Genomic DNA, 24,704 nt, shown 5'->3' with positions numbered 1-24,704 from the left:
TTTAACTTGGCAACATGTTCAGCAGAGATAAGGTCTGTTCCAGTTCTGTGCTACTCTATGACAGACACAAAATGCTGGAGTAACTGAGCAGGACAGGCAGCATCTCTGCAGAGAAGGAATGGATGACATTTTGGGTCGAGACCCTTTAGTGTGAAACAGTACCCTTCTTCAGCCCGACATAGCACCTATCCATGTTCTAATAATAATAATAATACATTTTATTTTTGGGCGCCTTTCAAATCTCAAGGACACTTTACAAAGATTAACAGAAGAGAAAAAAACATATAGTCGGAGAAAAATAAATAATAAGGACATCATCAATACACAAATTAAAGATAGAAATTGCTCCAAAGACACAAAATCAAAAAATAAAAAAAAACACAATGTGAAGAGAGAGCAGCGGCAGCTAAAGCGCGCCAGCGTGCACTCTCCCTTCCGACAGCCATCTTGGACACAGACTAACAAAGTAACTTACACACAGAAAAATCATCCCCCCACAGTGGTTACCACTGTGGGGGAAGGCACAATGTCCAGTCCCCAACCCCAGTTCTCCCAGGATGCTGCCTGATCCGCTGAGTTACTCTAGCATTTTGTGTCTATCTTCTGTTTAAACCAACATCTGCAGTTCCTGCCTATACATTCTGTCTGTACTAATCTATGTTCTTTAACTTGATACCCTCACAAACCTCCCATCCTAGCCACAAGCCCCACTGTACAAAGTGAATTTACAGAAAACTTTGCTTTAAGTGTCGAATAGGTCAGGAGGTCACATTAGTGGCAATAATGCTGAATACAAGATTCAACTCCTTATGCCAGTTTACCACAAGTCCTGTTGCTCAGAATGTTTCCTCTGTGTGATAAAGTGTTTGTGTGTCATGAATTATCTCCTTAAAAGTCTGGTACCACTTATTTATTGTTATATCAGCTAGTCTATTTGTTCAGGAACAACACAAACTGCTAAAGTAACTCAGTGCAAACATAGAGAGGTACTGTTTCGGTTGGGGACCCTTGTTCAGACTTATGGCTCGGGTGGGAAGGAAAGAAAGTCTATTTGCCCAGTCCACTTTAGCCAACTCTCTTCTCCTTCTGTCCAATTTCCCTTATTTACATTTAATATAGTTGCTCCTCTTTCAAGCTGAATGCTAAATGCTACCATATATATGATCACTGATTCCAAGAGGATCATCTGATATAATTTATTAACCTTTTCCCATTAGACCTGATCCAAAGTAACCTGTTCCTTGGTAGGCTCCATAACTTATTGACTCTAGCAAGCTGTCATGAATGCACTCAACAAATTAATTTCCGAGGTTACCAGTTCCAATTTGATTAAACTGATCCTACATAAAGATTAAAGTCACCTAAATAAATGCATTACTCTTACTATTTCTGGATTTGTAGTCTTTCCTGCAATGTGGTATTGTTTGGAGCCTAATGCTTTACTAACATTATTACTGTGATTTTTTTTTCCATTTACTTTCTATATCTCTACTAAAGTGGACTCATACAATATTAGATTGTCTCTCTCAACAATACTTATTTCATTCCTTTTAATAGAGCTACCCCACTACCTTTTCTTCCCAATCTAAAAAGCTGAAGTCCCTGAACATTCAGTTCCACTATTGATTTTCTTGCAAGCAGGCCTCCGTAATGACTGCCAGATCGCACCTGTTTTTCCATTTGTGCAGTTAGTTCATCAATTTTGTTCTTGATACCGTATGCATGTTCTTACAGAACTCTTAACTATTCCTTTTTAACACATTACCTTTACATTAATCCTATTTTCATCTGGGAATCTTATCAATTTGGTCTTATGGTATTCATCCTTCAATTACCACCTTGCCTGAGAGGAAATAGACGATCTTCCCCTTCATCATGTAAATAAAGGATCCTCAGATATGTTATATGAACTTTGGATATATTAATGCTGCATTAATACAGTTGGGATTTGAGGGGGAAGGTTGAGATAAAATATTAAAAAATATTCTCTCTGGAATTTTAAGTACATAAATCTGGGGCTCCATACTACTACCTTCTTGACAAGATGCAAATATTAATGCATAAAAATAAATGATTATTGGAATTTGATAAAAAATGACAAAATATTTTTTAGATGGTAGAAATTGCATTGGTTTATTATTGTCACATGTTCTGAGATACAGTAAAAAACTTTGTTTTGCATGCTATTCAGATAAATCATATCATACTGAAGTACAATCCATGGCACATTGGTATAGCGGTAGAACTGCTACCTTACAGCACCAGAGAACTGAATTCGATCCTAACTATAGGCGCTGTCTGAATGGAGTTTGTATGTTCTCTCTGTGACCTGCGAGGATTTTTTCCGGGTTGTCCGATTTTCTCTCACACTCCAAAGACGTACAGGTTTGTAGGTTAATTGACTTCAGCAAAATTGTAAATTGTTTCCAGTGTGTGTAGGATAATGTTAGTGTAGACTGGACTGTGCCCACAACTCTCTGCTGTTTCTTGCTTCCTGGGCAGAGAAGATGCTAAACCAAGCTGTGATGCATCTGGATAGGATACTTCATATAGTGCATTTGCAGAAATTGGAAAGAGTCATTGTAGACATACCAAATTTCTTTAGTCTTCTGAGGAAGTAGAGGCATTGGTGTTTTTTCCCCTGACAGTGACATGAACGCATTTGTACCAGGATAAATGTTGGTGATATTTACACCTGGAACGTGAAGCTCTCCACCATCTCCACTTCAGCGTCATTGATGTAAATTGAGGCATGTAGTCCACCTCGCTTCCTGAAGTAAATGACTAATGTCTTCATTTTGTTGACATTGCTACCTTGACATCATGTTACTAAGCTCCCTCTCTCCTTCCTGTACCACATCACATCACTGTTCAAAATCACTGTGTCATCTGCAAACTTGTAAAAGATGGTAGAGCAGAATTTGGCCACACAGTCATACGACTATAGGAGTACAGTAAGAGGCTGAGAACACATCGTTTTTGAGAATTATATTGGAAGATGTTTCATCACCTACCATTACTAATCACAGCCTATGGGTCAAGGATCCAATTGCAGAGGATGCTTGCTGAGTCCTAGATCAGGGAGTTTGGAGATGAGTTTGGTTGGAATTATGGTGTTGAAAGTGGTGCTATGGTCAATAAATAGGAATCTGACGTAGGTGTCCTTGTCCAGGTTGTCCAGAGTTAAGTTTAATGTCAGGGAGATGGTGTCTGCCATGGACCATTGCAATGGTAGACATTACAGTGGATCAAGGTTGCCTGAGAGGCCAAAGATGATGTGCACTGCGACCAGTCTCCCAAAGCAATTCATGGTGGTGAATGCCTGAGCCTTTGGACGGTATTCAATAAGGCGTGTTATTTTGCTTTTTTATGGCTGATTCTGATCTTCTTGTAGCAGATGGGCATCTGCATCAATAGTCATAAATACTTGTAAAATTTAACTGACCGTACAGCAACCGTGGCTGTAATGGCTGAATTTTATATTAAAAATATAGAGTTTTGCACTTATTTGATCTGTGAACTGAAATATATGCAACTGCAAGCATACATCGTCTAGAAATATATAACAAAGAAAAAAATAAACAGAAACAGAATTTAAAAGCAATTTGTATCTGAAACCGCAAAGAGATGAATGTGTTCAAAGAGGGCAGATCATTAATGCAGGTAACATTTTTACTCCAATATTTTCCTTCTTCCCCACAAGATTCATCAGATTAACGATCCAATTGATTGAATGCTGTACATCAGTGCCAGCAAAAAATAAACTCCAGCTGAGAACACAGCTAGCGAGCTCAGAAAGCAAAACTAAATCTGCAAGGTTCTGAAGCAGCTGAAACGGAAGCCAACTGTGCAAATGGCTAAGAATCAAAGCCTCTTAAGTCAGCAGAGAGAGATTGAGAGGAGGAAAGTTCAGTGGGGAATTACTGGGTTTGGCTGAACTACCAGTATGGAAGGATTAATATCGAGGGTAAACAGGAAATCTGAGCAGGTGTCCCTTGCTTTGATTGACTATTATTATATCCTTTTGCTGACCTGAAATCTACTTGAGACTGGACATCATGTCAATAATTCATCCTTGAACAACAATGATGTTATTGGCAGCCATTTTGTTTTCAATAGCACCCAGCATAACTTTACATCACTTCTGACCTTTATATAACTTTACATACCTTTTGCAACTAAGGTATCTGGCTCTCCTTTATTCTGTTTGCATTAAAGCAACAACATACAATTAAAGTTAACTTGAAAGCAAAGAAGAATGAATGTTGATATATAGGTCATGCCGACTCACCATATCCCTGCTTAAGTTTGGTTGTAAACACAAAATCCTTTGCCGCATGTGGTTTATTAAGAGAGCAAAAATCCTTTAATAAACCACATGCGGCAAAGGATTTTTGCTCTCGATGGGATGCCAGACAAAACTGGCCACAATATTCAATGGATGACAAACCTAACTAGACCAGCAGTGGGAAACGATGAATGTTCAATTGATCCACAGTAGAGTCCAAGAGAAACAAATCCCACTTAAAACCCAAAGTAGCGTTAAAAGGAGCTGTATGTTCAGTATTAAAATAATAAATACAACAAAAGGTGGCAATAGGGAATGAAAGAAAAGACAGAAATAAGTTGAAATGCCGTGGTTTTGTTCCCAGTGCATTTGGTAATTAAACACTTGATACTTGATTTAATTATATATTCTTCCATCCACATTAAGCCAATTGATTTACTCTTCTTCGACTTGATCTACTTTCTTTTTGGAAGGAAGTGAGAAAGAAGATGTCACTGTGTTTTGCAGTACTAAATATGTACAGTGCTAACATCACTATAATTGGCCAGAAATACACTTGAAAAACCTTTAGCATTGGCTTAGACTCACAGTGAAGCAGCTAATAAAGCCACTATCTCACTATTAATCAAGCCCAGAGAGTACAATGGTCTTGATAAATTGCATTCTTTCCAAGTTACGTTAGGTAAGTAATAAAGAGGTAAAGGGAATAATGTTCAAGGACTGGCAGACAGATAATGCAATTACTATGTTTCAAATGGAAGGTAGAACAGGTCGAAGAACAGTCAATCAATTGGATTAATGTGGATGGAAGAATATATAATTAAATCCCTCCTCAAGAATCAAGTGTTTCATTGGTATATGCACGGGGAACAAAGTAATGAAATTCTTCCTTGCTGCAGGTTTACAGGTGCATTAGCACAACAACACAAGAAATAGATATACAATGAACAGTAAGGCGTTAAATTATCAGTTATATTAGGTAACCTGACCATAATAATATAAGCAGAAGTTCAGGGTGCAACATGTACAAATCCCATAGTAGATCAATGCTGAGGTAAGGTTGTGGTTAAGGCTGTGCAGTGTTATTCAAGAGCCTGCTGGATGAAGGACGGAATAAAGTTTATCAGGCTCCTGTGCATAATTTTTGCCCATGCAATGAGGTCATGAATATGTGTGGTTCATTTTAATTAGTTAATGATTGAAGTTGGTCAAAAGGTCACAACTTATGATCTTGGCAATAATTTACTCTGACAAAGAATACATCATGCTGAAACAACCATACGATATTTTTTGATATTGAGAATCCTCCCTTGTAATTTTTTTTTTTTTTTTTTTTTTTTTAACTGGTACCGACAGCCAGATGTTGAGAGGTGCATGAACTGCTAGGTCACAGTCTCCTCAATCCATGGGCCCCATGTTGCCTCTGATTCAGTGGGTTCAAGACCATTCTGAACCCGGGGTGTGATCAACCAGCTTGATCTATCAGGAAGCCTAAAGACAGCATGTAGTGTTAAAACAACAATTTCTTGAAACTATCGGTATCGTTCTTGACCAATTCCCAGTTCTATGTTATCATTAGTTATATCGGATCCCACTTTCTCACCCACTCCCTAAAGACTTGGGGCAATTTACAGAGGCCTATTAACCAACAAACTCACATGTCTTTGGGATGTGGGAGGAAACTGGAGGAAACCCTACGCAGTCACAGGGAGAACATGCAAACTCCACACAGGCAGCACCTGAGGTCAGGATCGAACCCTGGTCTCTGGCACTATAAGGCAGCAGCTGTACCAGATGCTCTTTATGTTTATCCTACGCCAAACCTCCTCCATCCTTTTCTTCCAATCTGGGATAATAGAATCACAGAATTGGTAAAACACCGGATGTCAGTCAATCCTTCAAGTCCATGCTGGTTCTCTATTGAGAAAGAGGAAGAAACAAGTGCTTCAGAAACACACTTTGGCTATGGTAGTGTCTGGGTCAGAACATGGTCGAGTAGCAGAAGTCACAGAGGGAAATCAGTGAAAGGGTCACACAGAGGGTCTTTAATGAGCAATACAGTCAATCCCATGCAGCTCCCCTTTCCCTATGGCTCTCCCATTTATTTTCCATCAGGTCCTTTGCATTCTGAAAGCTCTGATTGATTATTCCTCTCTCCCTCATTCTTTTCCAACATTTATTTGTTAGTAGAAAAATTCACCTTCCAAACGAGATTTCTCATGAGTTTGTTAATGGATTTAATAGTGAATATCACATAACATGCTCCTTTGTCAGTGCATCAAACAATAGAAACATTTTCACCATTTCTACCCTGGTCTTAAATATCTGTGTTATGTTACCCCTCAGTCTTTTATCTACAGAAACAGGTTCTGGTCTGTTCACTTGGAATATGATGAATTCCGTTTTGCGTACTGTGCTTCATGAAGAATATAGAGGCCATGGAGGGAGCAATGTGAAGATTCATAAAGCCTAATGTGATACTAATTGTCAGGGCCGATTAGAAGAAGTGAGACTCCTTTCATGAGGGCAGGGACAGATAAAAAGATAACGAGGCTTTGAGAAGGTTAATAGAGTAAAAATGTTTCTACGAGTCACTGCATCTGTAACATGAACATATAAAACTATAAATTTGCAATCTTCATTAAATGATTGAAGGGACAGATGTCAGAAACAGTAATCAAAGCTAAAATGATTGCAGATTTTAAAAAAGGAAGTGGATACATATTTCCAATGAACTATTTTAACGGTATTGAGAAAGTAGACTAAATAAATAGTTCTTTCACAGAGAAACCCATTCGTGTTTTAACAGTTTCATTTTATGATTCATGTAGTGTTTAGCAGTGGTAGGGTTGCTACATTACAGCATCAGAGACCCGGGTTTGATCCTGACCACGGGTGCTATATATACAAAGTTTGTATGTTCTCTGTGTGACCATGTGGGTTTTCTCTGGGTGCTCCAGTTTCCACCCACATTCCAAAGATGTGCAGGTTTGTAGGTTAGTTGGCTCCTGTAAATTGCTCCTAGAGTGTAGGATGGGAAACTGGGACAGCATAGGACTAGTGTACAGGTGATTGCTGGTCAGTGGGACTTGGTGGACCAAAGGGCCTGTTTCCACGCTGTATCTCTAAAACTAAAAAACTAAAAAAATTCATGAGGTCGAGTTTCCTAGTCCTTTTGTAGCCTTGCACTCTGGCCTGCTTAATTTTTCCAAGAGCTTTACTGCACCAAGCACTCTGCTTTTAAAATTCAAAACGTGCACAATGCTCTTTCTAGATTGCTTGCATGGGGGAGGGGAGACAGAAGAATCAATCTGGAGTCGTGCTCCAGGTACCCATTTCAAACAGCATTATTCATTTACTAACATTTAATAGAATGCAAGATACACTACCAACCTTAACAAGGTGTGAACTTCCCTCTAATTTAATGCAGTTTAATCATTATTGATTGCAGTACATATTTATTCACCAAAATGTATCAGTGGCATATGTAATGGATGCATAATGCTGTGATTAATCCTTTCAATCACTAAACTGTCAAACTTGTCATTGTTCATTTTATAAAGATAAAATAATGTTTAAAATAATTAAAGGTACCAAGTCATCCTGTGATAAAAAATAAAGTATGACGAGTTGTCGTCAGAAAAATGTGATAACAATGTACAATATAGATTAATATTATTTGTCAATGTAATTGTATTCCTGCTAAATACCAAATGCTGAATCCATGTGCAGCCGATTGCAAACCGAGGCCTGGAATTATTCATCCCTTACTGCCTCGAGAGAAGTGTAAACTGGGTATAAAATGAAAACATAGAAAACCTAGCCTACGGAAAAAAACGGAAAATACTGGAAACAAACTGCAGAACAGCCAAAGTGAAATGGGGTTAACGTTTCAGGTCAAAGGCCCTTCATCAGAACTGACTTTGTGTTTTCATTTCTGATTTCCAGCATCTACTGCTTTTCATTCTCAGTTATTGAATTTTGTCATCACTAAGTTACATGGATATCCACATATTGTCAATGTCCGATCATTAAACCTTCACCTGAGCAGATTTCTATACACAGAACTGTTCATACCCCAAACTTGCAAATGTATTTTTCCAAATGTTCAGGGGTCCCTCAACACTGAATTCACAAATTGAGGCACCAGTGGACTCCTGGAATGCATGAGTAACCAGACAGGAACATTTGAGGCCCCAAACTGGCCATCTTAAAATGGAATTTTCCAGGTAATTTACTGAATAAAAAAGGATTGATTATTTTAAAGTCAAATCTCTGCTTATGAGACCATGTAATGGTGCAGCACATGCAGAGGCTACTGTTACAGTAACTGAAGTTCCGTTTGTTTTGCACCATTGTAATGAACCACGTTTACACCATCTGAAAGGTCAAACATTCCTTCATCATGAAGGATGCTCAGAATTGGGCACAAATACATGGCTGTGAACTAATTAGTGAATTCCAAATAGTTAGTACGTCTTCTTTGTTTTAAATATTACTCTTGTTCTTTGCAAATAAATATCCTGGCCCTTACTGAAGGAATAAAAACAGAAAATGTTAGAAATATGCAGTATCTGATAAAGAGAAGCAGTTAATTGGTATTGTCCAAAAGTTCATAACTTCATAAGTTATAGCAGAAATGGGCCATTCAGCCCATCAAGTCTACCCCGCCATTCAATTATGACTGATTATCTTTCCCTCTCAACCTCATTCTCCTGTCTTCTCGTCATAACCACTGATACCCATACTAAGCAAGAATCTATCTATCTATGCCTTAAAACTATCCATTGATATGTCCTACACAGATTCACCATCCTCTGACTAAAGAAATTCCTCATCATCTCCTCTCTAAAGGCATGTCCTTTATTGGCATTGGCACTGGTTTATTATTATCATGTGTACCGCGATGCAGTGAAAAACTTCAGCTGGAAGGGCTGCAGGCCCCCCTGAGGGAGGTGGTACAGGAATAGATATTACATCTCCTGTGGTTTTTAGTTTAGTTTTAGTTTTAACTTTGGAAATAGAGCGCACAAACAGGCCCTTTGGCCCACCGAGTCCGCTCCAAATTGCAATCCCATACTACATAAGCCTAAACACACTAGGGACAATTTACACATACCAAGTATACAAATCCAAGCCAATTAAAACCTGTATGTCTTTGAAATATTCCTTATTTCATTCATCCTTTCCAACCTGCACTTAATTCCAGGAAACACTGATTTCTCACCTGTAGCAAAGAAAGAGTCACGTGACAGCAACCTTTAGATTTTGATGTATTAAAACTCCAGGACTCGCTGTCCGTAATGCAGAGCCTGGGCTGATATTGGTGCTGGCATTACAGCCACATATCTAGACTATTAACTCACTATTGAATGAAGTGCTTTATTTAAATGTGTTGCTTTATATCAATTTCGTAATCCCTTGGATATGAGTCTCGCCACATATTTAGCAGCACCACAATGCATTATAACTGATGCGGATTATAATTCATTTAGGACTTGAAAGTCTGCTAAGTTACATTTAGTTCCTGGGCTTAGTTGTTTTCCACATGCAATTCATTTCCTAGCAACATTATTTAAATCATTCTTATAATGCATAGTGAAATATTTATCAGCTTATAATTATGTCATGTAAGCAATTGAATGTGCAGGGAATGGAGGGAAACAGGTTAGGGGGAGGTGCATAAGTGATGGTCTTGGCATCGCGTTCAGCACAAACATTATGGGCCGATGGGCCTGTTTTTGTGCATTACTGTTCTATGTTCTGTTTTCTATGAACAATAAAAAGTTAAATGTAGCATTTCTGGACCATATAATTATTTAGTATTTGAATCAATGAATATAAACTGATGATAAATATAATAAAATTATGATCAAGCCAATCATGTTTATTTTTTGTTGCCGAAGTAATTAAAGCCAATAGTCCACCAAAAACTGCATCTATTGTGAGGTCATTCATATCTAATTAGCTTACTCCTGCATTTTAGCTCTTGATTTGTATCCAGCTTGTATAAATGTGATCAAGTGCTTCAAATGTCATTTGCTAATTCATTTTATAATATATTCAGTTATACCCCAACCTGATCCACCTTCAGTTAGATTTACTGCTGAATCAGTTTCCTGCCTCTGATCCCTTGCCTTCTGCTCTTACAGTGATTGAAAACCCTGGTCCTCTTTTATGGTTTGAGAGGCAGAGGCGCACAAGTCATTTCATTAACACAGCAAAGGAGACTACTGATTTTATACTTGCTATTCTTAAAGCGACATTTCATCTTAAAAGGTATGTTATTCCGGTTGTAGCATCTAACAAGCTTTAGTTTGAAATGCAAGTCACATGAAATTTTACCAAATACATAATTCCCTGAATATAATGTCATGGGTAGAAAGGGTGGTGAAGAAGAATTTTAGCGCATAGGCCTTCATAAATCAGGAATTTGAGTAGATAAATAGAAACAAAGAACTGCAGGTGCTGGTTTATACCAAAGATAGATAGGAAGTGCTAGAATAACTCAGTGGGTCAGGCAACATCTATGGAGAAAAAGGATGGGTGACATTTCGGGTCGGGACCCTTCTTTACTTGGGACATTATGTTGCAGTTGAAGACATTGCTGAGACCACATTTGAAGTATTGTGTTCAGTTTTTGATACCTTGTTGTAGGAAAGATACCATTATGCTGAAAACAGTGCAAAGAAGATTTACAAGGCTGTGGCCAGGATAAGGCCCAAGAGAAAGAGAGAGATCTGGTAGACTAAGACATCCTACCTTGCAGCACAAGAGGCTGACAAATTATCTTATAGTGGGAAATAAAATCAAGAGGGTAATAGATAGGGAGAATGCACAGAGACATTTCCCAAGGTAGGGGTATCGAGAACTAAACGTCATAGGTTTAAAGTGAGGGGAAAGATTTAATGGGAACCGAAGAGGAAACATTTTTCATACAGAGGATGTATATGGAATAAGCTGTCAGTGGACGCAGTTGAGGCAGTTAAAATAACTAGTTTGAATATAAGAGGAAAGTATACAATTATTTTCCTATTACATTCAAACTAGTTATGGCCTCAACTACTTCCGCTGACAACTTATTCCATATACACATCATCCTCTTGACAAAGGGGTCTTCGGGTCCAAGTTAATAGCTCCGTGAAAATGGCAGCACAAGTGGCTGGAGTGGTAAAGAAGGCAAGTGGTACGTTTGCCTTCATCAGTTGGGGCATTGAGTAGAAAACTCAGGAGGTTATGTTGCGTCTTTATAGGACTTTGGTTAGGCCACATTTGGAGTACACCATGCAGTTCCGGTCACCTCATCACAGGAAGGATGTGGAGGCTTTGGAGAGGGTGCAGAAGGGTTTTACCAGAATGCTATATGGGTTATAGGGTATTACCTATCGGGAGAGGTCAGGAAAACTTTGATTGATTTCTCTAGAATGCAGAGCTTGAGGGGAAACCTGATAGAAGTACCATATAAAATTATGAGAAGCATAATTAAGAGAGTTCAAAGAATATGTGTGGGGAATTTTTTTTTTCTCTACACAGAGTAGGTGCTTGGGACGCATTGCCAGGGGTGGTGGTGGAGGTAGATATGATATGAGCATTTAGGGGGCTTTTAGATAGGCACATTGATATGCAGGGAATGCCTGGATGTGGATCATGTGTAGGCAGATGAGATCAATTTATCTAGGCATCATGTTCGGCACAAACATTGTGGGCCAAAGGGCCCGTTTCTGTGCTGTACTGTTCCATGTTCTAAAGATCTGTCAGCATTGATCTTTTTTTCCAAATAGGGAAGCCAAATCTGCCTGCATACACTGTATGCAGGATACAGTCCCCTTTGTCTTATATTTCCCTAATCTTGCAGCTGCAGGTTGGTCAGCAGACTACTCCTGGTCCAAAGGCTCCTGTACATGCCCAATTTGCCCCCCATCTGGGTCTCAATGTATTACTGAAACACTCATCTTCAAGTATTGGTAGGGCTCAGCAAACTGTAGGAAGCTAGTTCCAGGAGCAAAAATATAAGAATAACATTACTAAAAATCATCACAATACGAAATCTTATATTTATGTAAGTGAAAATTTCTGTTACTTTGCTTTATAAAGGACCTACAAAATGTGAGATGCTGGTACATAAATCCTCTTGCAATAAAGGCCAGCGTATAATTTCCCTACCTAATTGTTTGCCCGACATGCACGTTAAATTTCAATCTCTCACCATTTAAATCCTCTTTGTCATACCGGCACGGTGGGGAGATGGTAGAGTTGCTGCCTTACAGCGCCAGAGACCCGGTTTTGATACTAACAACTGCATGTTGTCTGCATGTTGTTTTTTGTTAGTTCTCCCTGTGACTGCGTGGGTTTTCCCCGGGTGCTCTGGTTTCCTCCCACATCTCCATGACATACAGGTTTGTAGGTTAATTGGCATCAGTAAAGATTGTAAATTGTCCCTAGTGTGTAGGATAGTGATAGTGTGTGGGGTTCGCTGGTCAGCGTGGACTCGGTGGGTCTTAGGATCAGTTTCCGCGCTGTACCTTTAAACTAAACTAAACTAAACTAAACTAAACTAAACTAAACTAAACTAAACTAAACTAACAATGCTACCCAGCTTTGCATTATTAGAAAAGGTAGACATATTATGCATGATTCACTCATTGATACAAATTGTATACATTTGGGGCCCCAACCCTGGCAGCACCCCACTGATTGCAACCTACTTCACACATGTTATTCCTCTCTATATTATGTCAATAACCAATGTTCAATCCACAGCAGGATCTTACCTCTACCCTTACGTGATCTAATTTTGTTTAATGCTATAAGTTTGGTACCTAATTGAAAGTCTACTGAAAGTCAAAATAAACCACATCCACTGGATTGCACTTATCTATTCTGCTAGTTACAACCTCAAAACACAGATTTGTCAAATCTGATTTCACTTGCATTAATAAATGTTGACTCTGCCAGATCCTATTTTTATTTTCTAAGTACTTTGCATCGATTTCATTAATAATAGATTCTAGATTTTTTTTCAACTACTGATGACAGCCTAATTGATCTGCAGTTCCCTTTTTAACCTCTCAACTTTCTTAAATAGTAAGGTTTCAAAGCAGCTCATTGAAAAATGTAAATTAAATGCAATTTGCTGTGGTTGTAAAATTGGGAACAGAGTGACCCATGTAAAATTGTCACCGAGGGTGCAGATTTAAATATAACAGTAACATTTCTTAATGTGAAACGTGAAAAACTGCAAAGGCTGGAAATTGGATAAAAAACAGAAAATGCACGGCAGGTCAGGCAGGTCAGGCAGAACCTGTGGTAAGAAAACATTTTGGGTCAATGTACTTTCATCAGAATAAAAGATTGCCATTCTTTCTGAATGACAGAAATGACAGAATTTTGTCTGAAGCGTTAACTCTACAGATTGACAGATTCTTGATTAGTAAGGGTCTCGGGGGTTATGGGCAAGAGAATGGGGTTAGGAGGGAGAGATAGATCAGCCATGATTAAATGGCGGGGTAGACTTGATGGGCTGAATGGCCTGTTTCTGCTCCTATAATTTATGAATCCATGAACTCTGTTACTTTTTCCAAGCTGGTTCCTGACCTGCATTTCTTCATGCAATATCTTCATGCAAAATAATCTGGACAGATACCATAACATTTTTAGAGCTGGGGGACCAGGTTTATGGGGAGTGACTATAGCAATTACTTTAGTATAGTTGACACAAATACACTACGGCTGAACATTCTTCTTTCTATGGTTTTATGTAACTTAGCTTGGCTGAGAGATCACATCCCACAAATGACAAAGCTTGGAGCGCATAGCTTTAAAATGAGAGGGCAACATTTATAGGGAATGTGTGGGGCAGGTCTTTTACAGATAGAATTGTGGGTGCCTGAAAGGTGTTGGTGGAGGCAGATACGATAGTGGCGGGGATAGTGGCAGAGAATGGAGGGATATAGATCATGCATAAGCAGAATGGATTCATTTAATTTGGCATCGTGTTGGCATCGGCATGGATATTGTGGACCAAATGGCCTGTTCCTGTCATGTACTATTCTACGTTCTATGATCCTGCAATTATTGTCCATCAGGAATTGAAATCTAATAAACAGTGGGCACGCTGACACTTTCATTCTTCACCGAGTCTTGCTACCTTTTGTCGTAAACGTGTTAGAAAAGAAGGTTAACAACATGACAAACTCTTTCACAGTGTTTTCAAGTCGAACTGCGTGGAATAATATGGACAGACACTTCGTCTGTGGAGGAGGCATATCTTTTAGACTCCTTAAGTAATTTTAGTGATTGTCTTCCTTTCACATTATAGTAATTTACATGCTGTGAAATAAAAGAATGTTGGCCCACATTCCCCAAGGAATCAACTCACGGTTCTGATCCATTCCCCACACACATTAAGCTGTCAAGCACAGAGACAGTAAGCTTGTCTGTCATTAATGTCAAGATATCTTTCCTTTTATCAAATACAAATAATTTCAACCATGGCAATCAACTGGATAAGAAGCATTACATGGTAGGTTTTTAACAAAACTTATAAAGCATCATTGGTGTTTCACAATTAACCTTAACGCAAACTGTTGTAGTGTGCAGATCCTACCTGCAATTATTTCTTCAGTTCTCAAAATCATAAATAAATAGATCTTCTTAATTGTTTCTTGTGCGGATTAAATTTTTAAAATATCAATGTGGATGACCCTGCCGGTTTCCCAGAATTTATTTTATTTTAATTTTGTTTAGTTTAGTTTAGCATAATAATACGACACAGAATCAGGACCTTGGCCCACCAAGTCCACACTGACCTTCAATCACCAGTTCACAATAGTTCTATGCTTTCACACTTTCTCATCCACTACCACATGGGGCCAATTTTTACATAGGCCAATTAACATATGTTAACATTGGAGAAAACGGAGCGTCAAGAAGAAATCCATGTGGTCACAGGGAGAACGTGCAAACGCCACATAGACAACGCCCGAGGTCAGGTACGAACCGGGGTCACTGGCGTTGAGTGGCAGCAGCTCTACCAGCTGTGCCACTGTGCTGAGCCATTGTGCCAATATGAAGTGATTTAAGATTGAGAGACATTCACTTGCATGTGAGCGTGTGACCTTGCACGTGATTTAGCATGCACAGGTGTGAGTGAGTGTGCGCGTGTGTGTGTGTGCATGCTGCAGGTCTGTGTGTGTGCCTGTTACTCCAGTGGCATACTTACTCATAATGTAATGTCAAAAACTCTGTAACTTTTACTTCAAATGTGGTTAGTGCGACATTGTTGAATTATGGATGAAATTTGCATTCAAATTGCTACTGAATAATTTTATTCTTTATGAAGGAGAACAAAAAAGATGAATGTCAGAATAAAACAAAAGATAACGATCTTATTGGGTATTTCCCTATCACTGAAAATGAAAAATAGATGAACAAGCTGAAGGGACGAACTTTATCAAAAAGAAAGTGGGTTGTTTTATAATCCATGAAAATATCTTTGAAAAAGTATTTTGTTTAAACTTATTTATCCTATAGTTTCTGCAGCAGAGAAACCATAATCAAATGATGGTTTTAATTTAATTTAAATTGAAACTCGGAAGCCTCAGTCATGGTATTATGCAATTAACTCGATTTATAGTAATAATCTGAGATCTACCTTTAGAAGAGTCACTTTTTCAGTTTTCAATTCAAGGCTGTCAAAATTTATTTTAAAATTCAAGCAAAAGACATATGTGAAAGGGATTGGAGTCAAGGCCAGACATACCAATGCAAATACAAAGAAGCAAACAATCCACAGTCTTGATTGATTGATTGATTGATTGATTTGATAGATTGATAAAACATTATTCATCCCCAGAGGGAAATTGGTCAGCCGACAGGCACAACACACAAGGTACACAAAAACTTGAAATTAAAAGTGAAAACAAAAAAGAAAAGACAAGCGACTGTTGGCTGGCTGCCATGTGCATAGCACCTTCACCCGTAATAAATGAACAAACAAACAAACGCAGACTTATCCCCTGGGCAGAGGATTGTAAACGAGTGTCCCCCCACAATGGGCCCCCCCTTTGTTCTCCTACCGTCCCTCACAACAGTCCCCCATGCCGGGTCCCCATTATCTTCCCCTCCCCCACATGCTCATCAACCGCAAGGCCCCCATTGCTGCCGAGGCCCACATTGCCTCTGAGGTCCACGATGCCGCCAAGTCCCACGCCACCGCCACCGGATTTCCACTGCCGCTGAGGCACCCACTGCCGTCGCTGAGTCTCCCGCTGCCACCGCCGAGGCTCCCATAACCGCCACTGCTGAGGCTCCTTCGGCCCAGACAGGCCTTGCCGCCCGGCTTCACCACAGTCCCTTGGGAGGCCTGCGGGGTGAGTCGGGCCTACCAGGCGCGTTCTGGTCTTCGGTCGTCGTTCTGGTCGTCGGCTGTGCAGTTCAGCAGGTGGATCAAGCCCGCGCGGCTCCCGGGATACTCCCGCCTTCCTGGAACAGCTGTACCAATTTTCAGGGTAGCATTGTAAATCCTTATTCAGATAAAATCTTATCTTGGTTGACAGCACAAGTGAGGAACACAATTTTTAAAATTTCAGTTTTGTTACAGCTTACTTTATTAATTAGCAACAATATAAACAAACTATGTAAACTTCATAGACATTCTGAATGAATCACATCATGAAGAAATGCTTTAAAATTTCGAATTCTCACATAGAACTGTTAATAAAATGTATTTACAACATGAATGGAAAATCCCCTTTGCAGAGTGGCTGAGTGGCAGGCAAATGTGTTCATTAAAAGTGAATTGCCACCATAATACACAGCTAATGAAAATGCACATGTTTGCATGTTTCTTTAAACACAATGGTTTCACACCATAAATGATTAACATTCAATGCTGAAATCTCAGCTATAATCAGCAAGGCAAAGTCGTAATTCTTAAAGGAGGCACTGGTGCAAGGGTAATAGAAACATAGAAACATAGAAAATAGGTGCAGGAGTAGGCCATTCAGCCCTTCGAGTCTGCACCGCCATTCAATATGATCATGGCTGATCATCCAACTCAGTATCCCGTACCTGCCTTCTCTCCATACCCCCGATCCCTTTAGCCACAAGGGCCACATCTAACTCCCTCTTAAATATAGCCAATGAACTGGCCTCAACTACCTTCTGCGGGAGAGAATTCCAGAGATTCACCATACTCTGTGTGAAAAAAGTTTTCCTCATCTCGGTCCTAAAAGATTTCCCCCTTATCCTTAAACTGTGACCCCTTGTTCTGGACTTCCCCAACATCGGGAACAATCTTCCTGCATCTAGCCTGTCCAACCCCTTAAGAATTTTAAAGTTTCTATAAGATCCCCCCTCAATCTTCTAAATTCTGGCGAGTACAAACCGAGTCTATCCAGTCTTTCTTCATATGAAAGTCCTGACATCCCAGGAATCAGTCTGGTGAACCTTCTCTGTACTCCCTCTATGGCAAGAATGTCTTTCCTCAGATTAGGAGACCAAAATTGTACGCAATACTCCAGGTGTGGTCTCACCAAGACCCTGTACAACTGCAGTAGAACCTCCCTGCTCCTATACTCAAATCCTTTTGCTATGAATGCTAACATATCATTCGCCTTCTTCACTGCCTGCTGCACCTGCATGCCTACTTTTAATGACTGGTGTACCATGATACCCAGGTCTCGTTGCATCTCCCCCTTTCCTAATCGGCCACCATTCAGGTAATAATCTACTTTCCTGTTTTTGCCACCAAAATGTACCAAGAGTTGTAAATTTAGGAGTATTAACCTGAAGTTAGTGGTGGTCAATTCATATGTTTTGTAAATTAATGTTGGTGTCCGTTAGTTCTCATTTTCATCCATCTCACAACAGCAGACATGCTAACATGATATAGGACTGGGAGTTCAAGTTCTTCACAATAAACTCATTAATTAATATTCAGCACCACAGCAGCTCCAAGGCTACCATTTAAAGAATTTTTGAAAGAACACTTCCCTTCCTTTCTTATTTTTTCAACAATTTTTCTCTCTTCCATTGTTGAACAGACCGACACATTCCACAGATATCAGCTTGCCCTTAACTCCTCTCTCCCTTAGAATCAAGGTCGCTTTGCTTTCATTCCATTTCTGTGGACTCTGAGGTGGCTGATAAGGCCAAGATTCAGGCATTCAGGAATCATTTCCCTCTGTTCATCTGGCACAATGGAACACAGAATACGGTAACATAGAAACATAGAAAATAGGTGCAGGAGTAGGCCATTCGGCCATTCGAGCCTGCATCGCCATTCAATATGATCATGGCTGATCATCTCTCAGTATCCCGTACCTGCCTTCTCTCCATACCCTCTGATCCCTTAGCCACAAGGGCCACATCTAACTCCCTCTTAAATATAGCCAATGAACTGGCCTCAACTACCCTCTGTGGCAGAGAGTTCCAGAGATTCACCACTCTCTGTGTGAAAAAAGTTCTTCTCATCTCGGTTTTAAAGGATTTCCCCCTTATCCTTAAGCTGTGACCCCTTGTCTTGGATTTCCCCAACATCGGGAACAATCTAACCAGCAACGCTACCCCACCTCCTTTCCCTTTCTGTCTATCTCTCCTGAATATTGAATATCTCTGGATGTTCAGCTCCCAGCCTTGGTCACCCTGGAGCTATGTCTCCGTGATCCCAACTATATCATATTCATTAACAACTATCTGCACATTCAACTAATCCACCTTATTACAAATGCTCATTGCATTGAGACACAAAGCCTTCAGGCTTGTTTTTAAAGCACTCTTACCCCTTATACAATTATGTTGAAAAGTGGCCCTTTTTGATTTTTGCCCTGGATTTGTCTGCCTGCCACTTTTACTTTTCACCTTGCTACCTGTTGCTTCTACCCTCTTTTTTCACCCCTCTGTCTCTCTGCTCATGCTCCCATCCCCCTGCCACATTAGTTTAAATCCTCCCCGACAGCACTAGCAAACACTCCCTCAAGGACATTGGTTCCATTCCAGCCCAGGTGCAGACCGTTCTGTTTGTACCGGTCCCACCTCCCCCAGAACTGGTTCCAATACCCTAGAAATTTGAATTAACTACTCTATATTGCGATCAACTGTGTGAAAGATCACAAGCAGATCTGACCTTAACACAGAGTGCTGAAGAAACTCAGCAGGTCAGGCAGCTTCTGGGGAAGGAATGGGCAGGCAACATTTCAGGTCCAGCACTGACCCGAATACTTAAAACAGAAGAAGGGTCCTGACCTAATTTCCAGTAATCTGTGTTTTGTTCAAGATTCCAGCATCTGCAGTTTCTTATGCCTCCAAGTCTGATCTAACTGTTGTCCAACAGTAACGAACGTTTCTCTGCAGAGCCCATTAAATAGTCATGAGAAATGGAAAGCATGTATAGAGGCATAGAGTGATACAGCATGGAAATAGGCCACTTTGGCCCAACTTGCCCACACTAGCCAACATGTCCTAGCTACACTAGTCCCACCTGCCAGCATTAGGTCCATATCCGTCCAAACCTGTCCTATCCATCTACCTGTCTAACTGTTTCTTAACAGTTCTTATTTGTATTTATTGTTTTACAAAACAGAAAATACTGGACACACTCGGTAAGTCAGATGGCATCAGTAGACTGAGAAATGTTTCAATAAAAGGCCTTTCAACAGAACTCCATCAGCTATTTAACTTGACTATATTTTTGGATCCTATTCAGGTTACGGAGCATTTATTTTGTTACGCAGAACATACAAAGGTTGTGGACCTCTCTGACACATTCAATATTATATTCACAGACAATCTTCAAATATATTCAAGCAATTTCATTTTAATAATCATATTTATGTGGTTGACTGGTGTAGCTCCACACACTCTCATTCATCGAAACAAAGCAATGCTTTAACAAAAACATCCAACTTCTCCACGATCTCCCACCAAAAGCTGCTAAGACTACATTTGGGTGATGATTTCAACCCTGAGATTGATAACGTTTTGTTGACAATTAAGTGTTTTTCAACCAAGACACAAAGGTGAAGTTAAGGTAAAAACCAGCATAAATTTCATGAAGGGTGGAAAAGGATCCAAGGGATAAATAGCTGCCCATTTTCTAATGTTCCTAAAATCTAAGATTGATGGAAACCATGCCAAACAATGAGTTTGCAAACAATCTAGCCCCGTTGAGACCAATATTACAAAGTAGAGGCCCTGCAAAATGATCCTATAAACTGATGCCACTTCCTTGTTTCTCTAAAATGGATAACTCCAGAATTACGTTGATGAGTTTGTGCTTGGGATTAGTTCAGCAAAAAACAATCAGTAAAATAATTAACAGCCACTTAGGCTTTTTTTTTTTTAATTTCTGTTTTTTTCAAGAATTAGCTTTATTTCTTCAATTCAAGTCAGTACAATTCTTTTCAAATTCAGCTTTGAGCTTCAAATGATGAAGGTTTGTCTCAAGGCCGAGCTGAATGTCAATAGTGAGAGAAGGAGCCAAAGCCTGGGCTGCTGAAATAATTTAGTGTGTAGGGTTATTAAACTTTATTCAGATAAATGTTTCAGTTTAATGGAAGACAAATTTGATTTGAACAGATTATTTTCAAGCAACTGCACAAAATATCGAAAGCCCCACACTCCAGAGACACATTGGTGCCAGCCCAAAGGGCAATGTTAAGCTCAAGACAGCCAAATACAGTAAGAGCAGTTTTGATAAATAATGCATGCATTATTTCACTAAGAGGAAACCAAAGTAGGGGACTTATTTGAGAATTTGGTATTGGCTTGATGCAAAGACCATGATTGTTCCCATGTGAAAAGTGCATTGATCAATAATAATAAACTGTGCAGCTGAATAATTCATAGTTTTTTTGTACTCAAAATAAATGGTTTTAAGAACAAGAGATGCAGCCAGAAACACAATATGTGAAAGTCATTAAAATGGACATCTACATAATATTCTAATATTTCAAAATTAATTATTACATTTCAGCTTTACTCTTTAAAAATATATTTGGAATACAATTTGGAAAGCAATTTATTATCCATATGTATAGGGCTTTAAGGGCTGTACATATGGCCCTTAAAGCTCGATATACTCAGACCTATATCATATTTATATATGTGTGTGCGTGTGTATGCATTGTGTTAACTGAGCAACCTCACAGTGATTATTGTGGCATAAAATTAGACTTCCAATTTTTATTAACATAGACATAGAAACATAGAAAATATGTGCAGGACTAGGCCATTCGGCCCTTCGAGCCTGCACCGCCATTCAATATGATCATGGCTGATCATCCAACTCAGTATCCTGTACCTGCCTTCTCTCCATACCGCCTGATCCCTTTAGCCACAAGGGCCACATCTAACTCCCTCTTAAATATAGCCAATGAATTGGCCTTAACTACCTTCTGTGGCAGAGAGTTTTAGAGATTCACCACTCTTTATGTGAAAAAAGTTTTTCTCTTCTTGGTCCTAAAATATTTCCCCTTTATCCTTAAACTGTGACCCCTTGTTCTGGAGCGTAAATAGCGTAAGTAATATTTTTACAGTTTTAGACAATGTTTAGACAATTATTCTCTTCACTGAAAGATTAAATATCAGAATGCAAAACAGAATAACATACATTTCACCTTGTTAACTTTATTCTGAATCCTGAATTGTTATCAGACAGGGCGAAGGATTCAGAAAGCAGAAAGTAAAGTAGACATTAGCCAGATATAAATTGGTGAACATGTCTAAATAGATACATGTAGCACAGGAGGAATGGGCTAAACTGAGGGTGATGGATGCCAACCAGATTAAAAAGTTTGCTCTTTAGATACTGCTTGTGAAGTCCAAAGAAGAAAAAATAATTAGCTTCAGGGACTGCAAAATTATCAGCAAGTTGAACATCAAACATCAGGTTGTGTTCACCGTTGTGTGCCTACTCCTGGGTATCAAGATTTCTTTGCATTATAGAAAATAATTTAACTACCTTATCCAATGAACTTAGTTGAATTATTTGTTAGAAGGAACAGCAGATGCTGTTTTAAACCAAAAGTAGACACAAAAAGCTTGAGTAACTCAGCCAGACAGGCAGCATCTTTGGAGAGAAGGAATGGGTAACGTTTCGGGTCGAGACCCTCTTCAGGTCATATGTTCCCCAATGCATTATTGTAGTACAATATTGTTAAATATGTGGCTCTCTTTATGATGATATTCTAGTATAGTACTTTGAACTTCTAAAGTGTTCATACTGTTTCACCTGTTACCAACAACATCTTTTCATGCATTGGAATCATAAATTCATTGTTTAAATGCAGCTCATTAAAAGGCCATACTGTCCATCGAATCCATGCCCGATCGTTATCAGTCCCATTGTCCCACTGCTTCCCATGGAAATAGTTTTTCCTCATTTCTATTCAATTCCTTTCTGATTAAATAAATGTATATTGAATGAAATAATACATGTGACAGCAAAGTATCAATCATTCATTTGAGATTGCCAGACTCTTAAAAGATATGGGAGACGTGAGAAAATATAAATGTCGGATACATAGAAGGGCTGAATTTTCACAAGATTATTAATTGACCCACAACTGTGTAACAGGTTGCATTTCCTGAAGAAGCAGCTAGAGACAGGTCCCGGATTCAGCACTTAGAGTTATAGAGTGACACAGTGTGTCGGCCCAACTCGCCCACACTGGCCAACAATGTCCCAGCTACACTAGTTCCACATGCCTGCGCTTGGTCCATATCCCTCCAAACCTGTCCTATCCAAGGATAATTGCTCGTTTCTAAGCTTCCACCCAGTCCAGTTTCAGTAAAAACTTTGAATCAAAAACTTGAAACAACTAAATTTTATTTTACCAAAAGCACGTCACAGTTCAACTACTGTACCTTTCCCACCGCGGGTTTGATCCTCTTGTCTCCCTGTTCAAGCTCTCTAGGCCTCGCTCAGACAGAGACACTACAGAAGTTCACATAGTCTAAAGCGTTCTCCCAGAAGATCGACACAGAGCCTCGTGATCGCAGACTTTTATATGTCCCGGGACCTCGAGGGGCCGAACCACATGGGGTGGTTTCTAAACCCAATTACAGACATCGATTAACCCCATACATAACAGGCATTCCCCCAACCCAATGATACAACAGTTTAATACATTGTATTTAAAACGGACTTCAAGAGGAAACCAACTAACAAGCATTTACCCTGATTTACAGAAAACCCAGACAAGGCTCAACACCTCATCCAATCAACACTTGGCAAAGTCAAACTCTGCAACATTATTTACAACTATTTACAAGGTGTATGTCTGGTTTGCAGCCATCCAATCCCTTCTATGTATTTTGCACCAAATTGACAGGGATTGCAGATATTCCCATTCTTTGCTTGCAAATTGTATCTAAGCTCCAGACACTCTGGCACCTCTTTGCAGCTTGTCCCAGTTCTGCAGAGAGCAACTCCAAATTGACCAAATCTCCCAGCAAACCTGAAGCTTTACCCCATTTTGAAGTCCTAGCTGCTCCAATTTAGCCAGGATTAACACGTACCCATATACCTGTCTAACTGTTTCTTAAACGATGGGATAGTCCCAGCCTCAACTGCCTCCTCTGGCAGCTTGTTCCATGCACCCACCACTCTTTGTGTGAAAAAGTTATCCCTCGGATTCCTATTAAATCTTTTCCCTTTCACCTTGAACCTATACCCTCTGGTCCTCAATTCCCCTACTCTGGGCAAAGGACTCTGTGCATCTACCCGATCTATTCCTCTCATAATTTTGTATACCTCTATAACATCTCCCCTCATTCTCCTGCGCTCCATGGAATAGTGACCCAGCCTACGCAACCTCTCCCTATAGCTCACACCCTCTAATCCTGGCAACATCCTTGTAAATCCTTTTTGAACCCTTTGAAGCTTGACAATATCTTTCCTACAACATGGTGCCCAGAACTGAACACAATATTCTAAATGGGCTCACCAACGTCTTATACAACTGCAGCATGACCTCCCAACTTCTATACAATTTTCTGACCAATGAAGGCCAAAGTGCCATAAGCCTTTTTGACCACCTTATCTACCTGCGACTCGACCTTCAAGGAGCCATGCACCCGTACTCCTAGGTTCCTCTGCTCTACAACACTACCCAGAGGCCTACCATTTACAGTATAGGTCCTGCCCTTGTTCAACCTCCCAAAATGCAACACCTCACACCTCTGTATTAAATTCCATCAACCACTATTCCGCCCACCTTCACTATCTGCAAAACCACTAACTTTTGTATCATCAGCAAACTTACTCAGCTTGCCCTGTATGTTCTCATCCAAATCATTGATGTACTTTAGATGACAAACAGTAACGGGCCCAGCACCGAGCCTAAAGAAAGGTTTATGAGAGAGAAAGTATAAGATTGTAATTCAATTGACTTCCATTTTTTTATATTGGGAT

General features: G+C 39.6%; 1 protein-coding gene across 3 annotated transcripts in view; it reads left to right on the top strand.

Moving 5' to 3' along the window:
* Positions 1 to 24,704, top strand: part of LOC129697330 (heparan sulfate glucosamine 3-O-sulfotransferase 5) — a 255,006-nt gene that overhangs the window by 210,373 nt on the left and 19,929 nt on the right. Inside the window, exon 2 of one of the 3 annotated variants that reach the window (XM_055635776.1) lies at positions 10,441 to 10,567. The exons of the other annotated variants lie outside the window; for them this stretch is intronic. The gene's annotated coding sequence lies outside the window, so the exon portion shown is untranslated. The remainder of the gene's footprint in view (positions 1 to 10,440; positions 10,568 to 24,704) is intronic. 3 annotated transcript variants of the gene reach the window in all.

Source organism: Leucoraja erinacea, chromosome 5 (genome assembly GCF_028641065.1).
Source record: "Leucoraja erinacea ecotype New England chromosome 5, Leri_hhj_1, whole genome shotgun sequence".
NCBI lineage: Eukaryota > Metazoa > Chordata > Chondrichthyes > Rajiformes > Rajidae > Leucoraja > Leucoraja erinaceus.
Note: the sequence above shows the minus strand (reverse complement) of the source record. Positions and strands in the feature narration are given on the sequence as shown.